The sequence below is a fragment of the Tamandua tetradactyla genome, chromosome 24 (genome assembly GCF_023851605.1).
Source record: "Tamandua tetradactyla isolate mTamTet1 chromosome 24, mTamTet1.pri, whole genome shotgun sequence".
Classification (NCBI taxonomy): domain Eukaryota; kingdom Metazoa; phylum Chordata; class Mammalia; order Pilosa; family Myrmecophagidae; genus Tamandua; species Tamandua tetradactyla.
The window spans coordinates 40,597,297-40,624,940 of record NC_135350.1 but is presented as its reverse complement, the minus strand read 5'-3'; the positions used below and the strand labels follow the sequence as shown (position 1 = coordinate 40,624,940).

The 27,644-nt window shown below is 37.5% G+C and overlaps 1 pseudogene; it reads left to right on the top strand.

Moving 5' to 3' along the window:
* Positions 1 to 674: 674 nt before the first annotated feature.
* Positions 675 to 27,211, top strand: LOC143668195 (TATA box-binding protein-associated factor RNA polymerase I subunit A pseudogene; annotated as a pseudogene).
* Positions 27,212 to 27,644: the final 433 nt, after the last annotated feature.

Below are 27,644 nucleotides of genomic sequence, written 5' to 3'. Positions count from 1 at the left end.
TTTGCCATAAAAGAAGCACCCTCCTTGTAATGTTTACGCTTTCTATTAACATGATTCTTTAAGATTTATAGCACGTTTCACAAATTATTTCATTTTATCCTCAAAACATTATAGTTGGAGAATACTGTCCCCATTTTCAAAGAAACTAATACTCCAAGCAGTGAAAAAAATTGGGGAAGTCCCAAGGCTGTAATCTGCATAACTAAGACTCAAATCCAGAGCTTTTATATATATATATATATATATATATATATATATAATTTTATTGTGGTCTGTTTATTCTTCACATACTCCTGAAGTCCAGTATTTAGGTAGGCTACAAGCAGGCTCATCAGATTTCTAGCTCTGCTTCTTTGAGACATTCTCTAAATAGGTAGAAATATTGTCTGTGCACTATTATAGGGTACATATAAACTTTAGTGCACAAGTATTTTTTTTAATTTAAAAATAATTTATTGCTAAAAAAAAATGTTAACCATCATCTGAGTCTTCAGCGAGTTGTAATCTTTTTTGCGGGGGGAAGGTGTTGCCTCGATGCTGGTGGCTGCTGACTGATCAGGGTGCTGGTTGCTGAAGGTCGGGTGGCGATTTCTTTTTAAAAAAATGGCTTCTAACTTCAGACTCCGTTGTTGCAGCATCAGGTTCCCTATGAACAATCCTGTTAATCACCGTCAATGCAGGAAGACTCTAAAAGCAACAAAGTAACGCCTATGCTTTCCATCTCTGTAGACTTGGCAAGGGTCAGTAAGGAGGCCTGCACTGAATGGGCAGTCACAGCGCCTGATGGAAGACCCCCCACAAACAGCAGCTGTACCTCTCTAAGAGGCATGCAGATGGTGGAGAGTTTGAGCTTCTCCATGGCCATGACAAACGTGCCTCTCATCACAGATCGTACAGATCTCTATTAAATGACGGGATCACGGGGCATTATCAACCATAAACCCAGGGAACTAAAACTTCAGTCCTAGGCTAAGTGGCATGCTGGTACGTTTTTAACAACTGATTCTTTGGTGTGGGGAGGAACAGGAGGGGACCCCTGACTTGTAGTTTGCTAGTTCCCATGGTGTAAATAGTCCTACTAGGACCAATTTCAAGCCACCAGGCATTATATCACTGAATATACAGTTGGGAAGAAATGCTAACAAGTAGGTCTTGTGCAGACCGTATGCTTGGAATGCCGCACTCTGGCTGTTCACATATTAGGGGTGGGCCTGACGAGAACAACCTCCTTTCCACATTCCTATGACTTCTATGAGGATGGATTTTCCCTAAGCACAACTGCCCTCTTGGTCCTCCCTTACTTCTCCCTGGGCTGGAGAAATTATTTGTCTGATTGGTTTGTTAAGGAAAAGAAACTGAGTTTGCTGAGCTAAGCCCTTGCTCGCCTTTCTCTTTGGGCTCTGCTTTTCTGCAGATGTGCCCTCTGCTTTGACTGCTGTCATGAGACAAAAGTCAGCGACCATTCGTCACAGTTTGCCAAGGACAGTACTGCTATCCTAGCCTATTAGTGTCCCTTTAATTCTCAAAAGTATCCTGGTTTGGACATTAAATTGACATTTTAGGTAAAAGGAGAAAAACTGACAATATCTGGGTACAACCATGAGAAATCCATTGAAACCACACAACTGTGCCATCTTCTTAAATATCAATGTCTGTCAGTAATAAAGCTGACATTTTGATCTCAGTTTACCTGACTCTTTTTCTATCTTCAATTAAATTCCAAACACAGGGAGGAACAACAGAGGCATTATGTGGGGAGCCTAAAACTCCAACAAACTAAATTCCCTGAAAATACTAGTGTGGTTTCTGGTCCCAAAGAACTTGGAAATCTACATGCCCAGATTCAGAGGACATCAGATTCACTCAGACAATGAACCACATGCTCCAAACCTACATTAAGTACATTCAGTACAAACTATCTTAATGAGAGTTGACCCAACAACAACCTTGCTATATTAAATGTTTAAAATTAAGTCGGGGCGGCTTTCTAAACTGTAGATCACCACCACAAATCCGTAGGGAACACCATATTACTTGTTGTTGCCTAAGTATATTTTTGCTACCTACCAGTAGGGGGCACTCTTTAATCTCCAAATCTTCTCACCCAAACTTATTACCCTATCCCCAAACTTCCTTCAGCCTTTATTAATATATAAATACAGATGAGTCTGCGAAACACCCAAGTAGCTCTCAGGGAGAGCAAAATAATAACAAAGATCTTAATATTTGTGGAGCACTTAAATAATGTGATTTCAGAACAAATCGTTAAACTATCCTCTCATCTTAAATCAAGGCTAACCTGACCATTTGTTAAATTCAAGCGTGAAGCTGTTCATTAACTTTTTTTAAATTTTTTTAAAAGAAGATCTTTATTGAGATATACTTCAAATAGCATAAAATTCATCCATTCAAGTTTCATTTCAGTATTTTTTTGTCAGATTGTTTTTTTTTATTCAACATAATATACTAATGCAAACATTATTACCATATGATCCTTCCATTCCTTTTTTTAAATTTTATTTTATTTATTAAACATACATACATACAAACACATTCTTACCACACGATCATTCCATTCTACATATATAATCAGTAATTCACAATATCATCACATAGTTGTATATTCATCATGATCATTTTTTAGAACATTTGCATAAATTCAGAAAAAGAAATAAAAAGAAAACAGAAAAAAATTCATACATACCATTCCCCTTATCTTGCCCTTCTATTGACCACTAGCATTTCAATCTACTAAATTTATTTTAACATTTGTTCCCCCTATTATTTATTTATTTATTTATTTTAAATTTATTTCTTAATTTAAAAATTATGAAACAAAATAAAACATCAACATACATAATCAGTATGTTCATTAACTTTTGAAAGGTTACAGCCAATTTCAAAGAATCACAAGTGAATATACATTTTTTTTTTGTAGTTAGAATTTTGTTAAGTGAAATATTCTTGTCAAACAAGAAAGCCATCACCTATGCTTTCAAACTCCTCCCAGACATCAGTGTAAGAGGAATGAGTAGTAGACCAGCTGCAGGACCCAGGCTCTTTCTTTTTTTCTCCATCATCCATAGCATGTGGTTTCCATCCTCAGAATTGTCTCATTACGCAAGCTTGTTGTAGACCTCCACAAGTCACATACATTTTCAGGATAAAACGCACATATGCACACACATGCACTCATATAGAGCACAGGACAGAAAGTTGCGTAAGAGGAAAAGTGGCTCAATATTCCAGATTATGGAAATCAAGCAGTGAGGAGGAGATAGATCTACACTGTCTGGGCTCTGCTTCAGAGTGACCCCCAGCAGCTGAGTCATAAGCACACCAGGAAGCTAGACCTAAATTCACAACCAAAGGCAGGGTGGGGAGGAATGCAGTAAGAACACTTCCACACAATTCTGCTGATGCACCTGTTGGTTCAGTTATTTTCTCTCTGGAGCCACACACCCACGGGCGGTGCCTCCAAATCATGAAATGCAGTGGAAATGTGTCAGTTGTTCAGTCAATATCAGCATGACAAACTACACAATTCACCACCCAAAGGACGTTTTCTGCTTGTTTTGAATTGCTGATTTTGTTTTCTTACTACAGCCAAGACTACAAGATACCTACTCAACATTCATTCTCTTCTTTTTACTTCTAATAAAACTTTGATTTTATTCCAAGCAGCAATGTGCTTTGGTAAAAGAACAAATTTACCAACCTCTCTTGCAGTTAAGGATGATTGATAAACAGTAGATGGAACATAATAAAAAGTAGCTTATGATAAAATAGCTAGTGTACGCCTTCTTGCTTCCTGCCTGGAAAATGTATGTGGCATGTGGAGGTCTACAACAACCTTGCATAATAAGACAATGCTGAGGATGGAAACCACATGCTATGGATGATGGGGAAAAAAAGAAAGAGCCTGGGTCCTTGATGCCACCTTGGAGCTGCCAAACCAGCCTGGGTTGTCTCTTTTCAGCCTTCTTTTATGAGAGAAAAATAAAATAAAATTCCATCTTGTTGAAGTCCCATCTCCACTACCAGCAATTGAATGATATACCTGCTATCCAAATCACCCAAATTACTGGAATAATTGCTCCATATTCACTTCATTTGGGGATATGGAAACAAAACCTTAATACTAGCCATAATAGTTTTGTGGTTTGATTCTCAAAACCAAAAACCAGGTCACACAATCAGAAAAGGCTGATTACATTTATGGGACAAGTAGAACAGCTATTTGAAATCAGGCTGTGCTAGAACATCTAGATCTTACATTTCTGTCTGAGCTATTAAGTTCAAGCACGTTGTAGTAATCCTGACCTGATTTTCTACTTCATCAGGAAAAAGATAAGTTTGGGTACTGGCTGACACACACTCTTCCTACCAGGAGGTTCAGTTTAATAGCTAATCACCAACAATAATTTCACAAGGTGCTCTGGGTCTCCTAAAATGCACATTCCCCCATAAATCTTAGGTTTTTTATGGTCATTACATCGAAGTTTTTCATCACTGGACCCAGGAAGAAGCATTACTGGCAACTTTATCCTACAGAACCCAGTTCTATATATTTAATATCTGCCTTACCTAAGCCCTCTATATCTGTCTCTCTATAAAGAGATAATAATACTTACTTTCCTTCCAAGGTATGTTGTGATGTTTAATTAATGTTTACAAAGTGTTTAGTGAGCTGCAGATGAAAGATGCTAATGAAGCATAAAACAATATCATTAGTCTGACTCACCAGTTGCCCCTATTAGGTATGCAAAATGAAAGCTATGTTGCTATAACTAAAATAGTTATGGATACACATTAGGTTAAATATAAATCCCAGAGCAACTTAAATCTACATACTACATCTATCAGGCAAAATCTGAAGCCTCTTATTATTAGAGCAGTATATTTTTTTCTGTAATAAGCACTTGAAACCCCCTACCATTTAAAAATATAAACTGATTAGAAGAGAATAATGATAAAAAAAAAAAAAAGGTATGTTTGGTAAACATCTGAAGTGTGTTACACTTTAATGTGTAGATGAAGATTCAACTTGCAGTGATATAAAACTGTACACAACATGAAAAAAGAAAATGTATTTGATTATTGTACAATTGAAACTAGCAACTGTAACAGCATAGTATAGCAAAAGATTTTAAGTTGAATTCAGTAGTTCTAGTCTTCAAAATCACATTTTCTCCATTTTAATGGCTTTTGGAATTGTAATACATGGTGCAAACAATTAATGCATTGTCATATTTTTCCTGAAAAGGTTTTATTAAATTGAAAGTACATCACATTATCCATGGTATCCCAGAATCAAAGAAATCTGATATTAAGTGGATATGGTCTTAACAGAACAGTTATTTTAAATACCCATTATCAGGAACTTCTTTGAGTTCCATCTCTGGCAGACACCTACCTCCACTCCTTCACTCCCCACCCCCGCCTGACTTTTTCCTATCTTCCAATGTCTCCCATTCCTGGACTTCCTCACCCACTTCCTCCAGAATGCCCCTTCAAAACCAATTAAGCTTCTTGGTTATTTCTCTTTGTAACATTCCTAGACCGCCCTTGGCAGTCTGAAGTTTATTTAGTACTATAATATCGCCCATCAAGGTGCTTGGCTAAATAAAAAAATTTTTGATACCTTTTAAACATACAACCCCTTTCCCCCATTTTTAAGTTAATTTTCCCATTACATAGACTTCTTTTAGCACTGTAATTAATATTCTACTCTTTTACCTTCTTTCCTTTGGCATTCTTATCCAATTTGCTATCAAATGACTCCCACACTGCAGTCTTCAGCTTTTATCTCTTCTGTATTCTGAATGTACCTCTCCATTCAAATGGCTTCTCCACTGAAATCTACCACAGGCACCTCAAACCCAGCATGTGGAAAAGGAAGGAAAGGAAATTTTCTGTGCCGCTCATTGACATAGAATACATAAGAAAGTAACAGAGGTTTATTCTAGGAAGAAATTGGGGATCCAGTTGCCAAAGCCTTCAAGGAATGTGAGAGAGGACTGTAGGACAATAATTTGAAGGTGAGCATGGGAACCAACCTAGATGTCTAGAACTTTAAACTGATGACATCCAGAATTAAAGGCATCAGCTTCCCTACTGAGCTCCTTCTGTTCCTGACTCCTCTTCTCCCATTTCTGTTAATGTGAATTGTGCTCAGTCACACAATTAAAAAAAAAAAAAACATTGACTCCTCTTTGTCTTACCCTGTATTTATTCAATTGCCTATTTCTCCCACTTCAGACTCTGAAATGTTCTTTCCATTCCCACCTTTACTCCCCTAATTCCAGCCCCCATAATCTTTTAATTAGACTGTTAAAATAAGCACATAAAATATCTATCACATTTTTTTCATCTAATCTAAACTTTCCCGTCTACTACTACAATAGGCAGAGTTTCACAGAGTAAAATGCTGATGATATCACTTCCCTATAAAATCTTCAAAGGCTCTTTACTGCTTACCAACTTGGGTACTCCTCCTTAATAATCTCCCCATTGCCAAATCCAACTGTCAGTTCTCAGTCCTCACCTTCTTTGGCCAATCAGAAGCATTTGACAGTTAATCTCTAGCCTGGATTTTTGCGATTAGTCTGCCTCTTTAACCCTTACCTAATAATCTATTTCACATATACAGCCACAGTGATATATTTCTAAAACATAAATCAGATTATGTCACCTCCTTGTTCAGAATCCTCTAACGGCTTCTTCCAGTCTCATTTAGGGTAAAACTCAAAGTGCTTACAGTGACCTACAAGACACTTCATGGTGTGGCTGCCCACCACCTCTCTGACTTCATCTTCCACCACAAGCCTCAATCTTTCCAACTCGACTCTGGCCACATCAATCTTCTTGCTGTTATTCAAGGACGACAAACATGTTCCCACACCTTGGGCTTTGTAATAGCCATTCTTTTCACCTGAACACTCGTCCCTTTGAGCACCCCTTGGCTCACTCTCTGACTCATTCAAATGTCTACTCAAATATCACCCTACTAGAGAGCTCTTCTGTGTCCATTCTATTAAATAACATTCCTCTCATCCCACACAGTCACTCCCTATTCTCATAATATTTAATACCAGCTGAAGTATAGTTATTTCTGGTTTTGTTTTTTTTCAAAAGTCTGTCTCTTCCACAGGAATATTAGCTCCCTGACATCAGGGTCTTTGTTACTTTTATAGCTCTATTCCCAGAGCCTAAAAGAGTAATTTGCACTTTGTATATATTCAATAAATATTTGCTAAACGAATGAATGAAATTCTCATGGAGCGAATCGCCCTACCAAAAAAAAAAAATGCTAGATTTCAACTTGGTGATGAAGTCCCTCTGGGGAGATACTGGATAAATTAAAGGGGATCTGTAAATGATATCCCTCCAAGTATTTTGTGCAAACTAAATAAACTACTACTACATTTTCCATTATTTTAATACATTTGTTAGTGTACATATTTTATCATCATTTATTTTCTCAAGCAAAAGATTGAATGCAGTCACTACTACAAAGGAGTCTGTCAGTATTTTTTAATTAACAAGGGGTTCTCATACTCAAAATATTAGGATCCCTACTGATTTTTGTTCCAGCCAAACTTTCTTTAAGTTGTCTGTAAACTTTCACATGTGCCTTTGCACACATTTTAACTAAACTCAGAAAATGTTTTCCTCCATCTTCTTCCCACCCCACCCTCCAATGGCTTTGCCTTTCCAAATCCTAAATTATCATCATCCATGCCTGAATGAGCACATGGCTAAGTGGCTCATGATGACTGCCTAGGGTGAGGGCTGAAAAGGAAGTGCCAGAAGGAGGAGAAGAAATGCCAGAGATTAGTTCAGTAGCACTCCCAAGTCCAACTCCACCTGTGTCCCCAGGCCAGTTTCCCTAGACCCCATCCTGATTAAATGTCCCCAAGAGAACCCTCCTGCCAACAAAGTCTTCTTCAAAGGACTCAAAGGTTCCACAGGTACAACATGCACTTCCTGACTCCATATTCATGCAACCCAAAGTGCTCTGCCCACTGTTCTCTGCCAAATATCACCCATCACATTTCCATTTTGATTCAATCTTTGCCTATTTCTGGAAGTTTTCCCTGAAAACGTATCATTCCTTTAAGCCCTACTCTTTGCTTTTTGCATTCATTCTCTTAAATGTGAATTTGTATCTAAGATTTTAAGTACGTCAGACATTTATTTTATAGATGTCTTCCCATCAAATCATAGTGCCTGGTACATCACTAAGTACCAAAGGGAAAGTGAAAAATATGTTAGACTTAATTAAAATAAAAGGCCATCTGTATTGCATTGTCAGGGGGAACCCCTTTCCAAGAAGGGCTCTTCCAGAAGGCAAAAACAATTGATCTGTGGGAGCTTTCCAAGAAAATGGACCATGCTCTACAGAATTGAATATAAGCAATACGTGGTGATAAAACTAGTTTCCAGTAGAGAGAGCCTATCAGAATGGACAAGCATAGCACGCTAATGAATGTACCTGTTCCTCACTTTGTAAACCACACCTCCCCCCAAGTAAAATGTCAGCCAATCAGAACATTTCCTCACTTGCTTCCCCATTTGCCCTATAAGATTTTCCACCCTCTTGGTAGAACTCCTTTCTACTTTCTGATTGGGATGCTGACTGACTCATAAGTCCCCCAGTGAAGCTATGAGACTCTAAATTACATGAAAAGTATTTTCTTTTATCAATAGTGAACCCACTATTCCAACAATTGTTTTTCTATGGCAAAAACATAGGCAAAGTTTAAAATACCAATAGATTAGAAGAAAAAAATTACACACACATACACATGAATGGAATAGCACTCACAATGTACAAATCACCGTATAAATCAAAAGAAAACAACAACAAAAAAAGCAGAAAAATGGGCAGAGAATGTGAACAGGCAAAGAGTTTCAATACCTTTTTCGACAAAATAACTTCACTAAGATTGTACCATACTGGCTGATTCCATTCTAAATTAGCTTTCAGTTGATTTCACAAATGCAATTTGCCAATCCAAATTGTACTAGTTCTTAGACATCTAGATGTCATAAAATAGCCTAGCCTAGTTATTATGTAAATGTCTATCAATTACTTCCTCAATTCATTTTCCTGGCCATCCTCAAGTGTATATGCTATACCCTCTGGCAAATGATTTTTGTTTCTGGAATTCAATTTATGAACTCTCAAACTCTTCCCCAATCTAAAACAGGGTAGGCAATATGGATACGATTATTGCCCTCAAGGAAGTCATAATAATTCACTCAAAAAACATTTTGAAAGCACCTGATACATATGAGGCAATCAAGAAGTTTCTATGTAGCATGGAAATAGAGGCATGCATACCAATAAATATAAAACAAAGTAGTAAATTATGTGGGAATCAGAAAAGGGAGAGATTAATTCCAAACTGGAACATAATATCAAGGAATTTTTTACTAAGGAGTTATCCTTTGAACAGGATGGTGAAGGAGCTAGAGAATTTTCATGACAAAGTGAGTGAAAACCATTCTAGAAAGGCAGTTGTTTCTCAATCTGATAATTAAGAACATAGGTTCTAAAAGTCAGAAGGCCTTGGTTCAAGCTATATTTTTGCTACTTACTTGCTGTCTATTGCTGGGCATCTTTTTTTTTTCAGGAGTTGGGGAGTGGGGTGTGCATGGTCCAGACATCGAACCCGGGTCTCCCTCATGGAAGGCAGGCATTCTAACCACTAAACTACCAGCACACCCGCAGGCATCTTATTTAATAAACTTTTGTTTCGTCATTTACAAAATGGTGATGATGCAATTACACATTTTCTGAGAATTCATGAGGAGAAAATGCAGTAACGAACGTCAAGAGCATGCACGCTACCTGACACAGCAGAAGTGCTGGCTAAAAATAGTGCTTAGTTTAGATTCCTTCCAGAAAGGAAGGAATCTAACAGACACTGAGTCAAAGATTCAAGTACAAGTAGTTTATTAGTAAGAAAACAATGTGTATTTACATGTATATCGCAGTTTAAATAATGTCCAGAATGGTCCACACCAAACCCACGACTATGATAATTGCTGGAAGGGAAAGTGGATTGTGACTGGGGTTCTGGTCAAAGGAAAATTTAGCCATTTCTGTCATGCTTTTAATTTGGGGGGACAAGCATTATTCATGTATTATTTGTGTAATTTATACTAAATTGAAAATAATCAAAGTGTGTTTTAATGAAGTACAAATCGAAGAGCTCCCCACAGAGCCCAGCACAGTGCCGTTTATCCAGTAGGCACTAGTAAATGCTTATTAAAATGCATGAATGAATGAATGAATGAATGAATGGGACTGAAACGAAAGTTTTGGGCTAGGTCATCAAAGCCTTGATTCCCAAATTGAAGAGTTTGCAGATTATTGGGCAGGACATATAAATTAAATGAGATACTACATTCAACGCAGTACTTGTCAATTTATCTTAGTTTTTGCAATTAACATCACATTTCAATTCTATCCTGTTTTATGACCAGAAGATGGAGCTCCAAACATTTCAAGTTTTTCTTCTTTTCTCCTGGTTTATTGGAGTCTTGGTAGAGTTGTGTTTTTTGTTTCTTAAATTCTGATTCTTTCTCTTCCCCATTTAAATCATTCCATTCTCATTCAGTTCTCAGATTATCAAAATCCAATTCCTTAAAAATAAATAATAGGTGGAACAAATGCTAAAATAAATTTAGTAGATTGAAATGCTAGTGATCAATGAAAGGGAGGGGTAAGGGGTATGGTATGTATTTTTTTTCTGTTCTCTTTTATTTCTTTTTCTGAATTGAAGCAAATGTTCTAGGAAATGATCATGATGATGAATATGCAAATATATGATGATTTGTGAATTACTGATTATATATGTAGAACAGAATGATCATCTGCTAAGAAAGTTTGTATTTGTTATATTTTTAATTAAAAAATTAATTAAAATTTTAAAAAAGAATGCTTGTGTTTGTTGTTATATATTTTTTAATTAAAAAATTAATTAAAAAAAATAAGATACCAATGAGAAAAAAATCCAATTCCTGGCTGCAGATGAGAGCAGTGAGCTATAAGGGAAGCTACACCTAGAGTCAGATTTTTCTACACCTAGGGATTTCTTTTCTTGCGCACCAGTTCATAAATACTTTTATCCAATTGTCCCCACTCCCTGCATTCCTGCCTTCTCACAGTGGAAAAGCCCACAGCAAACTGGAGCGGACACCTGGTGCTGGCCTCAAGTAGGGAGAATTTCAGCCCTACAATACACATTCTCACTGTGTGCAGCCAGGAAGGTATACATCAAGGGAAGAGAACATGGCAGGGCTGGGAAGGAATACATACTCTCCTTTTTCTGCTCTTCCAACATATTTCTTACCTACAAAATTCTTTGAGACCTGTAAACACTCATGGAAAACAATGATTTTTCTGAATTTCATGTCTTCTCTCTTACCTCAATATTAATTACACTGCTGTATCGGTACAGCTGAGTAAACAAATGAATGAACACTCATTCATTTATTCACTTATTTTTTTTTTCAATAAACATAGTCCCGCAGCAGTATGGAAAGAAGGTTATGGATTGATGGCAAACACACGTTCACACATGCGCGTACATGCCCACGACAGGTCCCTGATATATTTATCCAGGATACACACACTAAGAAAGCAAGGGAGTGATTCAAGCAATTAATCTTAATCAAGGTAATCTTAATCACCTATTAAGGATTTTCCTCTAATCCTTTGTTCCTACACTGAGGGCAAGGCTGTCGGTGACATTCCATTCTGGTGAGGTTCCGCCAGAATTGAGGGAAATATATTCCTCGCTTCCCCACTGCCCTTTTATAATCAGACTTAGGTCACCATTTTGAGAGAACTTACACTGCCAAAATATGCAGCACTCTTTTTAAGGATATGCTCCACACTTTAAGGTAGTCTCTATGCACACTTCTGTTTCTTGATTCAAATTCAGCATGAAGAGATATATGTCTCCTTCCTGGGTCAATGACCAGGTATTCCAGTAAAATCTCTCTACTCCCTGCTCCCCAGAGTCCTTCTTGAAAGGTTCAAATGTCTGTATGTACCAAACCTTTCCTGAACTTTAAGCCTGTACTTCTAAATACCCAGTTTATTTCCACTCGTAAATTTAAAAAGGTTTAAACTGAACTAATTTTCTTTCTCTATCCCTTTCCTCTCCCACACAAACCTGCTCCTCTCTCTGATTTCTGCAGCGTCATCTACTCTGTAAACTAAATTAAAAACCTCAGAGGAATCACTTTTGATTTCACTGCTCCCTCGCCTCCCACGTCCGATCATTAAGTCCAGCCCATTCTATTTCCACAGAGTGCCCCAAATCTAGTCCTTTCATTTCCACTGTCAGAAGCCCTTCTCACCCACAATAATTTCAGTGGTCTCCTAGCTATCTATTCTCTTTCTCCTCAATATATATCATGTCTGTATTACCATGGGTTGCCAGAGAAAATATGGAGCATCCTGTATTTTTTATTTGCTAAATCTGGCAACCATGCTCTATATTCTTCCTTATAAATGATTTTCTGGTTATGTAATCCTCCTGTTTACAAATGCTTTTTAGTTTCTTATTACTGAATTAAACCTAAACTCCTTAGCCCATCATTCAACAAACATTTATCTGTCACCTTCTATGTACAAAGCACTCTGATTTGGGTTGGAAAGTATATAAAATAAATCATTTATGGTCTCTGTCTTTCAGGAGCTTACAAGCTGAAAAATGATTATTGACATAAAGAAAACTGGTAAACTCCAATTAAGTTGTAGGGATGAAAGTGAGGAGGTTCCCAAGTTTATAATCATGTTATCTAAGTAGTGATTTGGCCTATAGAAGTCATAACAATAAGATGCCAGTGTCTAAATATTCTTAAACTGATGAAAACTTTTAAAACCATACCTACACCCTAATCCGAGTCACTGAAACCAGTAAACCTCTCAACATCTACCCACAGCCTGTGACAAACCTACTCCTGTGTAATGACGTTTTTCCCTCACTGCATAAAGTAGAAGAAAGCAGGTTGCCTTGGTTTCATAGTTCAGAAAAGCAAGTACAGAGATTTCATAACTTACATAGAATCCTTAATGTTTAGAGGAACCAGGAATGCAGTCAAACACTTATCAGTGTTCTTCCTGCAGCTGAACTCATTTTTTTACTGACATTTAAAACCTTCAGTGAATAAAACAATTTAATTTTGCCAAGCAAAATGTAAGGAGCAATATAGTAATTAGCAAGATACAAGGCAAAATATAGGAATTGTAGTTTCAAAACATCAAAATTAAAAAGCAAAAGCTGAAGGATTGTCAGAGCATCTGCTTCTGAGGAATTTTAAACAATAGGATTTACTGGGTTATAAAGAAATAATGAGGATAAGAAGACACTATCTGCAATAGTTTTCAATAGATAACCCTAGAATGTGGACATTTAGCTAATCTCTCTATTTCTTGTATTTATGTTCATCAATAATATAGAATCTATTGACATTGTGGCTATTTTTATTTCCAGAACAAAACATAAGAAGGATGTGGAAAATGTGAAAATCTCTAACTGCATAGTTAGGGGAGGGGGGGGAGCATCTTTTTTGGTTTGGATTTATACATGTAATAGTTTTATTTTTCAAACAATACCACTTTCCTGCAAACACAAAATACATCTTGCTTAATTCTATGCTTTTCAACCAAATATGGTTCTTAGAACATTTTCATTCAGACGTTCAAGATTTAGTCCTATTCATCTGAAAATTTCAATTTCATATTCAAGTCAAAACTCTCCTCACCCCATGACTCAGAGAGGTTAGAAGTTCAGTTTTAGACTGAAGGCTTAAAGGAATTTGGGGGTCTGAAGGGGCAGACAGGGGTAGATAAATTCTAGCTCTTTGTCACCTCCAGCTCCTCTTTGTGGGTGGGAGTTCTTATGAGTTCGAGGAGGGAGGAAGGAGAAAAGCCTCAATAGCATCGCCTCACATGACTGGTCAAGGTTGCTGACCTCTCCTTGGTTGCCTGTAACTGCTCTTCTCACACAGAGTCTGGGAGTTCCATGAGGACAGGTTGTGGTGCCAAGATTTCCCTTTGATGAGAGACTTAGTGGCATCCTCTGGCAGACACTGTCCTGGTAAAATTCCCAGACATGAGCCTTTCTTTTTCCTCCACATTGCACCAATCCCAGGACAGCTCTGGCTCCCAATCTCATATATTCTCTGAGCCAACTCTCAGGCTTACGGGCATGTGAATCTTCATCAGTCTCTACTGGGAGAGAGGAGGCCATCTTTGTTGAGCCCCTCTCCACCTAGATTTTGCTTCACTCATTCCCCTTCCATTCAGTTCTCATTTCTCACACTCCAGTGGCACAAAAGCCAGGTCAGCAAGTCTGCTAATTAAGAAGGTCATCTGCCCAAGGAACAAAATGTCTGTTTTCTTTTCAAATGATTTGCTTGGGCACCCCTCCCCCAGCCACTTAATATGAGAGAAGGAATAAACTCTGTGTACTCACTCCCCTAGAGGCTCTTTCTCTCTCCCAATGTCCCTTGGAAGGTGGAGTGGTGGTGGGTGGTTTGACCAGTTTTCTATATAAGGGCCTCTCAACGAGTCCTTCAAGAGGTGGCTGATCCCATTTACTACTGAATGTGAAACATATGGTGCCTTTTGTACCCAGTCTGAGTCAGTGTGGGTACAAAAATGAGAACTCCTATTTGACATCCTGTTATGCTTCCCTATGTGCTTGCTTATCATCATCCATACATGGCCTACCTACACATCATACTATCCAGGAAGGTTTGTTTTTATTTGTTTGTTTTCAGTATAGAGTTGCTAGCTTCATCTCAGATTTGCTTGATCAGAATCTCCATGCTTAGGTCCAGAGGAGCTACAATTGATACAACTAACAACCTAACATTTAGGGAAATTCTGGATTAGAGTTCAGAGAAGAGATTTAGATAAAAGGTCAAGAAACTGTTTTGGTCAAATATAAGCCCCAGAAACCATATCTATCTGGCTCAATTTCATAGCTCTTAGAATGGTACCTAGCACATAGGAGACTTTCAATAAAAATGTATTGCATGGTCCCTCAGAAAGCTAAATATATAATTACTACATGACCCAGAAATCCCACTATAAGGTAGGTATATGCCCAGAAGAATTGAAAACTAGGACTTGAACAAATATTTGTACATCAATGTTCACAGCAACATTATGCACAATTTCCAAAAGATGGAAGCAACCCAAGTGTTCATCAACCATGAACATGAGGAACAAATGTACAAAATGTGGTATTTACATACAATGGACTATTATTCAGCTGTAAAAAGGAATGAAGTCCTGATGCATATGACAACATCGATGAACCTTGAGGGCATTATGCTGAGTGAAATAAGCCAGACACAAAAGGGCAGATATTGTATGATCTCACTAATATGACTAATTACAATCAGCAAACTCATAGAATTAGAATCTAGAATATAGTCTATCAGGGGACAGATAGCAGGTAGAGAATGGGGAGCCAATGCTTAATTTGTACAGAATTTTTGTATAGGTTTACTGTCAAGGTTTGGAAATGGATGATGGAGATAGTGGTACATTATCATGAATGTAATTAACAGTGCAGATTATGTATATGAATGTGGTTGAAAGGGAAAGTTTAGAGCCATGTATGTCACTAGAATGAAAGAAGATAAAATGTGGAAATACATAACACAGTGAATCCTGCTGTGGACAATAGACACAGGACAAGTATAAGAATGTCCTTTCATGAACAATAACAAATGCACAATTCTAATTCATGGTGCTAATAATAGGATGGTATATGGAGGGAAAATATATGTAACATAAACTATGGACTATATTAATAGTACTGGTTTTTTTTTCTTTGTATGCTGTATGGCAGGGTCACATTTCATTCTTTTTCCATGTGAGTATCTGCTTATTGCAGCACTGTTTGTTGAATTTTTGTTTGTTTTTTCATTTGTTTGTTTGCTTGCTTGTTTGGGAAGTGCATGGGCCAGCAATCGAACCCAGGTCTCCCACATGGCAGATGAGAATTCTACCACAGAACTACCCTCACACCCCCAAAAGTATTATTTTAATATTCTTTCATCAATTGTAACAAAGGTACCATACTAATGAAAGTGTCAACAATAAGGGGCTATATGGAAACACTATTTTTTTACACGACTTTTTGTAAACCTACAACTTCTCTAATTTTAAAAAACAATTATTGCATGAATGAACAGATGAGTGGAACATTTCCATTTCATGGCCAAAGCAACTATCTACCTCACCAAATTGTAGTACAGCATATCATGGGGAAATAAGACTCTATCAAATAAAGTAGAATTCATTTGTTTTGTTGGCTTCTCTTAAAATAAACACATAGGTCTTTTTTGAGCCTGGAGGCAGCTATTAGGTGAGACTAGAGAGACGCTAATTAAAAAGACCAAGTGACTGCTTGGGCAGGACTTTTGGGGCTGCCTCTGCCAGGCAGGACCTGCTCCTCACCAAGAGGGAAGAAATCCAAACAAAGGTGGGGGGTTGAGGATCTCCATGATCACACAAGCTAATGATCACTTGGTGCATCTGTCTGCATCATAACAATATTTTGCCAAGGTGGCCAGATCATTTGAGGTATAAAGAGATGCTACAACTCAACAACAACAAAAAACAACCCAATAAAAAATGGATAAAAGACAGGAACATACACTGTTCAGAAGAGGTAACACAAATAGCCAAAAGGCATATTAAAAGGTGCTCAACTTCACTAGCTATTAGGGAAAGGCAAATCAAAACCACGATAAGATATCATCTCACACCCACTAGAATGGCCATTATAAACAAACAAACAAACAATAACAAAAAACAAGTGCTAGAGAGGATGTGGAGAAAGAGCCCACATATTCACTGTTGGTGGGAATGTAAATGGTGCAACCACTCTGGAAGGCAATTTGGCAGTTCCTCAAGAAACTAAGTATAGAATTGCCACATGAGCCAGCAATCCCACTACAGGCGCATATTCAGAGGAACGGAAGGCAATGACTCAAATGGATATTTTCATACTGATATTTATGGCAGCATTATTGATGATTGCTAAGAGATGGAAACAGCCCAAAAGTCCATCAACAAACAAGTGGCTAAACAAACTACGGTATATATGTCCGATGGAATATTATGCAGCTGTAAGACAGAATAAAGCCATGAAGCATGTGACAATGTGGATGAACTTGAGGACATTATGCTGAGTAAAATTAGCCAGAAACAAAAAGCACAAATCATCTCACTAATATGAACTAACAATAATGAGTGAACTTTGAGAGTCAAAGTTAAAACACAGGCTATTAGGAGATAGAAAGAGAGTAGAGACTGGGCATTTGGTACTGAAGGAGTACAGAATGTCCAACAGGATTGATTGTAAAGATTCAAAAATGGATAGCACAATACCAACTGATGGTAGCACATATATATATATACATAAGTACACTGAATGAAGCTGATTATGAGTATGGTAAAGAGAAAAGAGTTGGGGGTATATATAACATCAGGAGGAAAGACAGAAGATAAAGACTGAGATGGCATAATTTAGGAATACCTACAGTGGACAGTGATGGTGATTAAATGTACAATAGAAGAATGTTTTTGCATGAGGGAGAACAAATGAATGTCAACGTTGCAAGGTGTTGAAAATAGGATGGTATACAGGAAAAAATATAATCAATGCAAGCTAGGGTCTATAGTTAACATAGCATTGTAATATGCTTCCACTGAATGCAACAAAAGCAATATGCCAAACTAAATGTCAATAAGCAGGGGATATGGGGAGGGATATGGGATTTTTTGTGGAAGAAAAGGAAATGTCCTCATACAGTTTGGAGTAGAGAAGACATGGCTATGACATTATACTAGGAAACATCGATTTTTACTTAGGTTGGACTGAATGCTGTGTGAATAAATCTGTTTAAAAATGAAAAAAAAGTTAATAGCTAAAGGAATTCAAAGAAGATCTAAACAGGTGGAAAGACATTCCCTGCTCATGAATAGGAAGGTTAAATGTAGTTAAGATGTCAATTCTACACAAATTGATCTACAGATTCAATGCAGTACCAATCAAAATTCCAACAACCTACATATGAAGACTTGGAAACTTAGTGATCAAATTCATCTGGAAAGGAAAGAGACCCCAAGTAGCTAAAAGCATCCTAAAAAACAAGAACAAAGTGAGAGGATTAACACTTCCTGATTTTAAACATATTATAAGGCCACAGTGGTCAAAACAGCATGGTACTGGCACAAAGATAGAAACATTGACCAATGGAATCAAATCGAGAGTGCAGAAATAGACCACCAAATCTATGGTCAACTGATTTCTGACAAGGCCCCCAGATCCTCTGAACTGAGACAAAATAGTCTTTTCAATAACTGGGCATGGAAAAACTAGATATCAATAGCCAAAAGAATGAAAGAGGACCCTGATCTTACACGCGACATGAAAATTAACTCGAAGTGGATCAAACACCTAAAAATAAGAAGTAGCACCCAAAGCTTCTAGGAGAAAAGGTAGGGAAACATCTTCAAGATCTAGTAATAGGAGGTAGCTTCCTAAACTTTTTTTTATTTTTATTTTTTATTTTTTACGTGGGCAGACACCGGGAATCAAACCTGGGTCCTCTGGCATGGCAGGCGAGCATTTTTGCCTGCTGAGCCACTGTGGCCCGCCCAAGCTTCCTAAACTTTACACCCAAAGCACAAGCAACAAAAGAAAAAATAGATAATGGGAACTCCTCAAAATCAAAATGGGCTAAAGATATGAATAGGGCTGAAGACAAATACAGATGGCTCAAAAGCACATGAAGAGATACTCATTTTCATTGGCTATAAGGGAAATGCAGATCAAGATTACAATGAGATACCACCTCACACCTGTAAGAATGGCTGCTATTAAACAAACAGGAAACTATAAGCGTTGGAGAGGATGTGGAGAGATTGGGACATTTATGCACTGCTGGTGAGAATGAATAATGGTATAGCCACTACGGAAGACAGTTTGGTGGTTCCTTAGGAAGCTAACTATTGAGTTGTCCTATGACCCAGCAATGCCAACACTTGGTACATACCGAGGAGAGCTGAAAGCAGTAACACAATCAGACATTTGCACATCGATGTTCATTATATTATTCACAATCACCAAAAGATAAAAACAATCCATGTGCCCATCAACAGACAAGTGGATTAACAAAATGTGGTATACACATACAATATTATGCAGCAGTAAGATGAAATGACATCAGGAAGCACATGAAAAGATGGATGAGCGTTTAGGACATAATGCTGAGTGAAATAAGCCAGAAACAAATGCAATAATACTACATAATTCCAATTTTATGACATGGCAATGTTAAAATCAAAAGCTCATAATACAGAATACAGGGGACCTAGAGATACATGGAAGCTAGAGACAGGTGAACAGTTAACAAATGAGGTTGGACTCAAATGTAAGGGAATGGATAGAAGTGAAGGTTGTTCACTAGTGGGTCTATAAGTAATATTGCCATATTGAATGTGAACGTGAATGAAAGAGGTTGTATAGAACCACATGTGCCACAAATTAAGAATACAAATATAAATAAGTTCTTAAACTATTTCAAAGGTATGACTCCTGTCCAAAGGGTATATAGGTTCCGAGTAAAGGGGGGAAACTGGTATTGCATGCTATGGGATATGTTTAACAGGAAAACTTCAACAGTACCACAGCAACACCAGGGGTAAATAATAGAGCAAGGGACAAGAGTTAAGGGGAGGTTTAGATTTTCTATTTGGTGAGGGTGTGTTTATTGGATATCTTTCTCTTTGAAACAATAAAATTATCTAAAATTGAGAGTGTTTCTGGAATGCTGACTTTTGGCATTATACACGATGCCCAATGAATGGAGGTGGCTAAAGGATGCACTGACTAAGAAGTAGATTGGCTTTTTGAGGAACTGCCAAACTGCCTTCCACAGTGGTTGCAACATTTGACATTCCCACCAACAGTGAATAAGTGTGTCTCTTTCTCCACATCCTCTCCAGGACTTGTCATTTTCTGTTTTGTTGATAATGGCCATTCTGGTGGGTGTGAGATGATATCTCATTGTGGTTTTGATTTGCATTTCTCTAATGACCAGGGACATTGAGCATCTCTTCATGTGCTTTTTGGCCATTAAAAGCTGAATATAGAATTGCCATATGACCCAGCAATACCATTGCTAGGTATCTACTCAGAGGACATAAGGGCAGAGACACAAATGGACATTTGCACACCAATGTTTATAGCAGCATTATTTACAATTGCAAGGAGATGGAAACACCCAAAATGTCCATCAACAGACGAGTGGCTAAACAAACTGTGGTATATACATATGATGGAATATTATGCAACTTTAAGACAGAATACTTATGAAGTATGTAACAACATGGATGGACCTAGAGAACATTATGCTGAGTGAGACCAGTCAAAAACTAAAGGACAAATACTGTATGGTCTCACTGATATGAACTGACATTAGTGAATAAACTTGGAATAGTTTGTCGATAACAGAGACCATCAGGAGATAGAAATAGGGTAAGATATTGGGTAATTGGAGCTGAAGGGATACAGACTGTGCAACAGGACTGGATACAAAAACTCAGAAATGGACAGCACAATGCTACCTAACTGTAATATAATTATGTTAAAACACTGAATGAAGCTGCATGTGAGAATGACAGAGGGAGGAGGGCTGGGGGCATAAATGAAATCAGAAAGAAAGATAGATGTTAAAGATTGAGATGGTATAATCTAGGAATGTCTAGAGTATACAATAATAGTGAAATGTACAATGTACAAATTTTAAAAATGTTTTTGCATGAGGAAGAACAAAGGAATGTCATTATTGCAGGGTGCTGAAAATAGATGGTAATTAATATTTTTAAATGTCACCTTCTCTGTGAGACTAAAGCAAAAAATGTTTATTTGCTACAGTATTTATATTTTGACTAGAGCATTTCCTAATACAACTTATGTAGATAATTTGACTGAACGCCATAAGTACTTGGAATCTCAGGTAGGACATGAGATTTTGTTGGTTTGTCCAGAGTGATGCCCCGATGAATCCCAGAGTGATTCGATCAGTGAGTGGGAAAGTATTTGCAAAGCCCCCTTCAGGGAATGGTGAGAGCAGGGAGAAATTCAACTTCCCCAAGTTGAATTCTTGATATTCTCACAAGCAGTGTGGATAAAAAAAGCTATAGGCTGAGCCCCCAATCTTGGGGTTTGTTCATATGAAACTTAACCCCACAAAGGATAGGTCAAGTCTGCTTAAAATCTAGGCCTAAGAGTCACCACCAAGAGACCCTCTTTTGTTGCTCAGATGAGGCCTCTCTCTCCAGCCAACATGATGAGTAGTCTCACCACCCACCCCCTCTCTGCGTGGGACATGACTCCCAGGGATGTGGACCTTCCTGGCAATGTGGGACAGAGATCCTGGAATGAGCTGAGACTCAGCATCAAGGGATTGAGAAAAACCCTAGAATGAGCTGAAAATTAACATCAAGGGATTAAGAGAACATTCTCGACGGAAAGGGGGAATAGTGAAATGAGACTGTCAATGGCTGAGAGATTCCAAACAGAGTCGAGAGGTTATCCTGGAGGTTATTCTTATGCATCAAGTAGATATCACCTTGTTGATCAAGATGTAGTGGAGAGGCTGGAGGGAACTGCCTGAAAATGTGGAGCTGTGTTCCAGTAGCCATGTTTCTTGATGATGATTGAACAAAGATATAGCTTTCACAATGTGACTCCGTGATTGTGAAAACCTTGTGTCTGATGTTCCTGTTATCTACTACATCAACAGACAAGTAGAACATGGAATAAAAATAAATATTATTTATTATTATTAATTAATTGATGTTTTAAAATATTATTAATATTTTAACAAATGTTAAAATAAATTTAGTTTGAAACGCTAGTGATAAATGAAAGCGAGAGGTAAAGGGTATGGTATGTATAATCTTTTTTTTCTGTTATTGTTTTATTTCTTTTTCTGTTGTCTTTTTGTTTCTTTTTCTAAATCGATGCAAATATATTAAGAAATGATGAATATGCAACTATGTGATGATATTGAGAATTGCTGATTGTATATATAGAATGGACCTATATGTTAATAAAAAAAAAAGAAGTAGATGGGCAAATGATAGTATATACATATGATCGAATATGGTGCTGCTACAAAAAGGAACAAAGTTGTAGGGCATGCAACATTGTGAATGAATCTGTGGGACATTTGGTGAGGCTAAATAAGCCAGAAACAAAAGAGTAATTATTGGATGGCCTCATTTAGAAGATATTTATAAGACAACAGACACCAAGATGGTAAGCTCTTACAGCAGTCACATTTAGCTTGGAGTGGTAATTATAACAACTGGTTTTGAGAGGCTGTTTTATATATGTACAACTTGGTATTTAGAGTTAAGAATGAAGCTGATCAAGTTGGTATTAAGGTAATTCAGAATACAGGGATAAGAAAGACATTGTCTTTATTACAGAACCTCATCTATTCTTTGAGAATAAAGGAAGAAAAGGTTTATTTTGTCCAGAACCTAGATTTTCTGTAGCACGTAATCTAACTCAACGTGTCTGGATAGATAATTTAAACAATCCAAACACAGGAAGCCCAGAAAAAGAATGATGGCCTTTAATCTTGTATAGCTTAATGTAATGTCTAGATACATCCCAGAACATATTAAGCAGATAATAAAATAGTATTGGCAAAGTCCCTTGAGTGATGGGAAGAAAAATTGTAACTATTAAACTTTATCACCAGGGAAACCCCTGATACTATGTCAAACACTATAGACACCCCAAAAATAGGCCAAGCCCTGGATCTTGAGGCTTGCTCTTGTGAAGCTTATGTATGTAGTAGAGAAGCTGAGCCTACCCATAGGTATGCCTAAGAGTTACTTCTGGAGGACCTCTTTTGTTACTCAGATGTAGCCCCTCTCTCTCTCTCTCTAAGTCTAATTCTGTGAGAGAAATCTTTGCACTCCCCACTTCATGGGACATGACATCCAGGGATGAACATCTCCCTGGCAGCATGGGAGATGATTTCCAGGGATGAGTCTGGCCCTCGCACTGTGGGATCAACAATGCCATCCTGACCAAAAGGGGGGAAAGAAATGTAACAAATAAGGTATCAGTGGCTGAGAGTGTTTAAACAGTCTAGAGGCTACTCTGCTGGTCATTCTTATGCAAGCTTCAGTTAGACATTGCTACTATCATAACTTGTCAAACCCCAACCAAAACCATTCCTGCCAATCCTAAAGAACACCTAGGGCATTATATAAGATTCTATAAAGGTTCCATGCACTAGGGTAGCTTTCCAGAAACCTACAAGCTCCAGATGGGTCCCTGGAACAGATACAACCTGAAACGCAGAGCAGTCAGCTTTTCCAATATGTCAACTAGTTCCATCCCTCTATCTCATGTTATCGACAACCCCTTCCAACATGAAAATGTAACAATGGGCATAGCCCAGATACCCCTATAGAGTGGGAGAAAGGTCAAAGGTAATGGTGGAGTTATACAGAGAAGGTAGGTTTTAACAAATGAGTATGAGTGCAGAGTCATTATACTGATATTTCTTTTTGTCTCCAGTACTTAAAGCAGCTAGATGTAAAAACCTAAAATTGTGCAATTGTAACCCATACCAAACTCTGAAATTTATTCTAAAACTAATTGTTGTGATGTACTTTGAAATGTATTGCTTTTTTAATATATCTTATTTTTCACAAAAGAAAAGAAAGATCAAAGGTAATGGAGTTATAAAGAGAAGGTAGGGTTTAACAAATGAATATGGTTGCTGAATCACTATATTGATATTTCTTTTAGTCTCCAGGATCTTAGAGTAGCTAGAAATAAAAACTTAAAACTCTGGAATTGTACCCCATACCAAACTCTGAAATTTGTTCAACAACTAATTGTTGTGATGTACTTCAAAATTTATTGCTTTTTTTGTATATGTTATTTTTCACAAAAATGAAAAAAGTCAATTGTGATGATAAATGCACAGCTATATGATGATATTGTGTGCCACTGATTGTACATTTTTGATGATTACATGGTATGTGAATATATAATATATAGCAATAAAAAATTAAAAATAAAAAAAGAAAAAGTTAACAATTGAAACCATATTAAAATTGAATAAAGTATGAAAAGAAAGATTGAGGCTATGGAAGTAGAGGTAAGCATAAAGCTTGTCCATTTTCTGATAATGTCCACCACTTACAAAATAGCCCAAATCATTTATCTGGCAATAACTGCACTCTATAAACTGGTGCCATCAATGTCCTCCTATCTCCTACTGTATTCCATATGAACCTTCCATCCCAGCCAAATTGGTCTATTCCACTACAAAAGCATCTTGCAGTTTCTACTTCACTATCTCTCTTTTCTCTAACTAGATCATTACCAGTCCTCTCTGCTTTGTCAAAATGCTACCCACTTTATATACTTTTGTTCATGGGAGATGGGCAGTGCACGGTCCAGGAATTGAACCCGGGTCTCCCACGTGGAAGGTGAGCTTTCTACCACTGAACTACCCATACACCTTTTTCCTAAAAACTTTCCTTGGTCAACCAACCAGAGTAACCTTTTGCACCTCTGCATATGGGACACTCATTGGAGTCCTTCTATCCACTTTTCCATCCAGTTGCCGCACCACTAGTACTATATGTAGAACTTGATCTCCAGGTTGGCCTCTAGTGCTTGAGGAGCCTGGAGTCCCTATTTTGGCAGCCTCAAGATCTGGACCCTGTTACAGACTACACACCATTCCCTTCCAATGTGCATTTTATGTGTCCTGTTAATTTCCTTCACCTATGAAATTTCCTGGGGAGTGGGGATAGTATAGCGTAATTTGACTATGAAAAATTCAGGTGAAAAGTAGAGCACTGATTGTATGGTGTGTGTATATATTTCAATAAAATTGCATTTAAAAAATAAAATAAATTGTAGAAGAAGGCTTGGCAGAAAATCAAACTGGAGATTTCCATCAGCACTCATTCTTTTGAGATTCTTAGCTAACTGATTAAATATCTCCCCTTACTGTGATTTCTCAAGACCGAGTATTTGCTCTGGATGTACTTTTGTTCCTTCTCATTCTTGGCTCTAGTTTCTTCTAGGCCACTGATTTTTTTTTTTTAAGTGTATAATAAGTTTAGAGCCAAGTTACTGAGCAAATATATTTCACCAAAGTATTTCTTTCCACTCATAGTCCTATTGTTTGATTTTCCCACCCTCTGTGGACTTCATGCCCCCGACTCAACCTTATATGTTCCCTGACTAGTACGCATGTTCCTCCGATAGGAGAGGGAGGAACCAATCTCCTCTACTGTTCCCCTTTCCCTTCCCTTCCCTTCCCACAAATGAATCACTCTCTGCTTAGAATTATGGTCCTTGGTGCCTCTAACGATAAAGCCCTCTAATGCCTCCTCAGGGATTCTGTAGCCATAGCTACGCAATTTATTTACCTTACAGCTCCCAAGTTTCTTCATTAATACTTGCCTTTATCACCTCCTAACGTCTTCTTCTATTTACCTCTGAGAGGTAGAGGCACAGCCCTATACGTCTTTATATTCTTTGTAGTGCCATTGTGCATGTCACATTTTTTGGAAATATAACTATAATGTCACTTAAACTATGAAAATTTTCGGGAATCACGTCATAATTACCAATCCAGGTGAAAAAACTGTTTTTTAATTAACCACAGAACTTCTTTAAGTATGAATATATTTCTTGCTTTTAGTTTTTGCTCCTGCTTACATAAGTTCTAGCAAATTCTATTCAAGCTGTTGTCAGGATCCACCAAATTTTATTTCAGTACCTCTCAAGTATGAATCACAGAGATTTAACATGCCATTGGTTTGATAAATCCTGCTCCACTCTAATGAAAATTTCCACAATTATATTATCTGATTAGTATCACTCCTATAGTTCTTTGAATGCTATTGGTAGAATTTCCATAAAATTCCTCTGTAGAGTGGTTTCCTGTGAAATCCCTAGACTTTGGACCATGCCATTGATCATTACTGTGAAAACTGCTGAGCTCTACCTGTCCAAGTCTATCTAAGACATAATCCACTATAGAAAATCATACAAATGCCATTGTCCAATAAAAGGAACCAGGGCTCCTTGGAGAAATGTTGGGACTGGGACAGAACAAATGTAAGATAGCACCAGAAAGATTAAAACAAAAGGAGAGGGACACATCAAAAGCACACTGAGCTTAGCATTACTGAGGAGTCTCAAGCTTCTGTTTTGAACTAGGTATAGGTGATTTCACTGAAGAATTGACAAGGACCATGGCAGAGGATGATGGGTTGGAAATGTCTGTGCTCTCTGCTACAAGAATGTATTTTCCTTCACTCTGAAAGCAAATAGAAACTGTGATGACTAGAGGCAAAAAGAAGGATTTTGCTCAGACACATGCTCATTTAGGTTTTATCCAAAAAGCTCTGCTGACGCACCAATGGGAGCAAGCTGCAGAATATATGCTTGGTTATTTGCAGACCTTGGAAGAGTGAGATACCAGCAAAAGGCAGGTCACACCTGGGATTATTTGGAAATTAGGAAATGAAATTCTATATTGTCATCTCAAAAGCAACATTGAAACTTTCAATACCTTCACTGACAAGATGAAAATTATTGGTGTCATGAGTAATTTAAAGATCTTCTTGTATCATACATTTTATCTTCTGAATCATGGAATGCTTGAGGATGCAAACAAAAATCTAAGTCAAGCAGAAACATGGAGATACAGTGAAAAGTCACCAACCCAGGAAACATTAATCAACTTTATTCAGGCCTATGAAGGTCTTTTGCAGTATTATACTTGATCTAAAAGGAAGATGGACTTGTCTCGGCCTGCTAAGGACAATTCTGCTTATAGCACAGCAACCCAGAATACGCTGAAAACCACAGCTGAAACACATTTATAAATTTTAGTGCATTGATTGAAATTCCTAGCATTTGGGACCCTTTTGTGAAGAGTTATGGAGACAAGCTGGAATTCTATGGGGATTGTAATGGAGCCAGAGTTACTCACTAATTATTCTTATGATGAAAAATCCCTATCAAATCTGAATACCCATATCCATATATGCAATTTTCTAAAGAGAGAGAAGGTCCAGAAGAGAAACTGACAAGTGTGCTTCAGGTATAGAATTTTTAGTTCAACTTTAAACAGAGTTGAGGATCTACTTTAAAACATTCCTAGGACAGTGGTTTCCAACTTTCATATTTTAGCAGCCACAGAATATCAAAATATCTTTATGCCACACTGAAACAAACAATGGAGCAGACTCACACCCGGGGGTTCCAGGCAGACTCTATCCCCACAAGTGAGGCTGGGGGGAGATGATCACAATTTCAGCAACCCTTTGTTTCCCTGGCTAGAAGGTTCTATGTTGATTTTTGTTTTAAATAAACTTACTTTTATTGAAATAAATTTTCAATAGTAAATAAAGTTTAACTAAAAAATAATAACTAAACTTTATTGAAATATAATTCAGAGGGCCACAGTGGCTCAGCAGGCTAAGTTCTTGCCTGCCATGCTGGAGACCCAGTTTCTTTTTT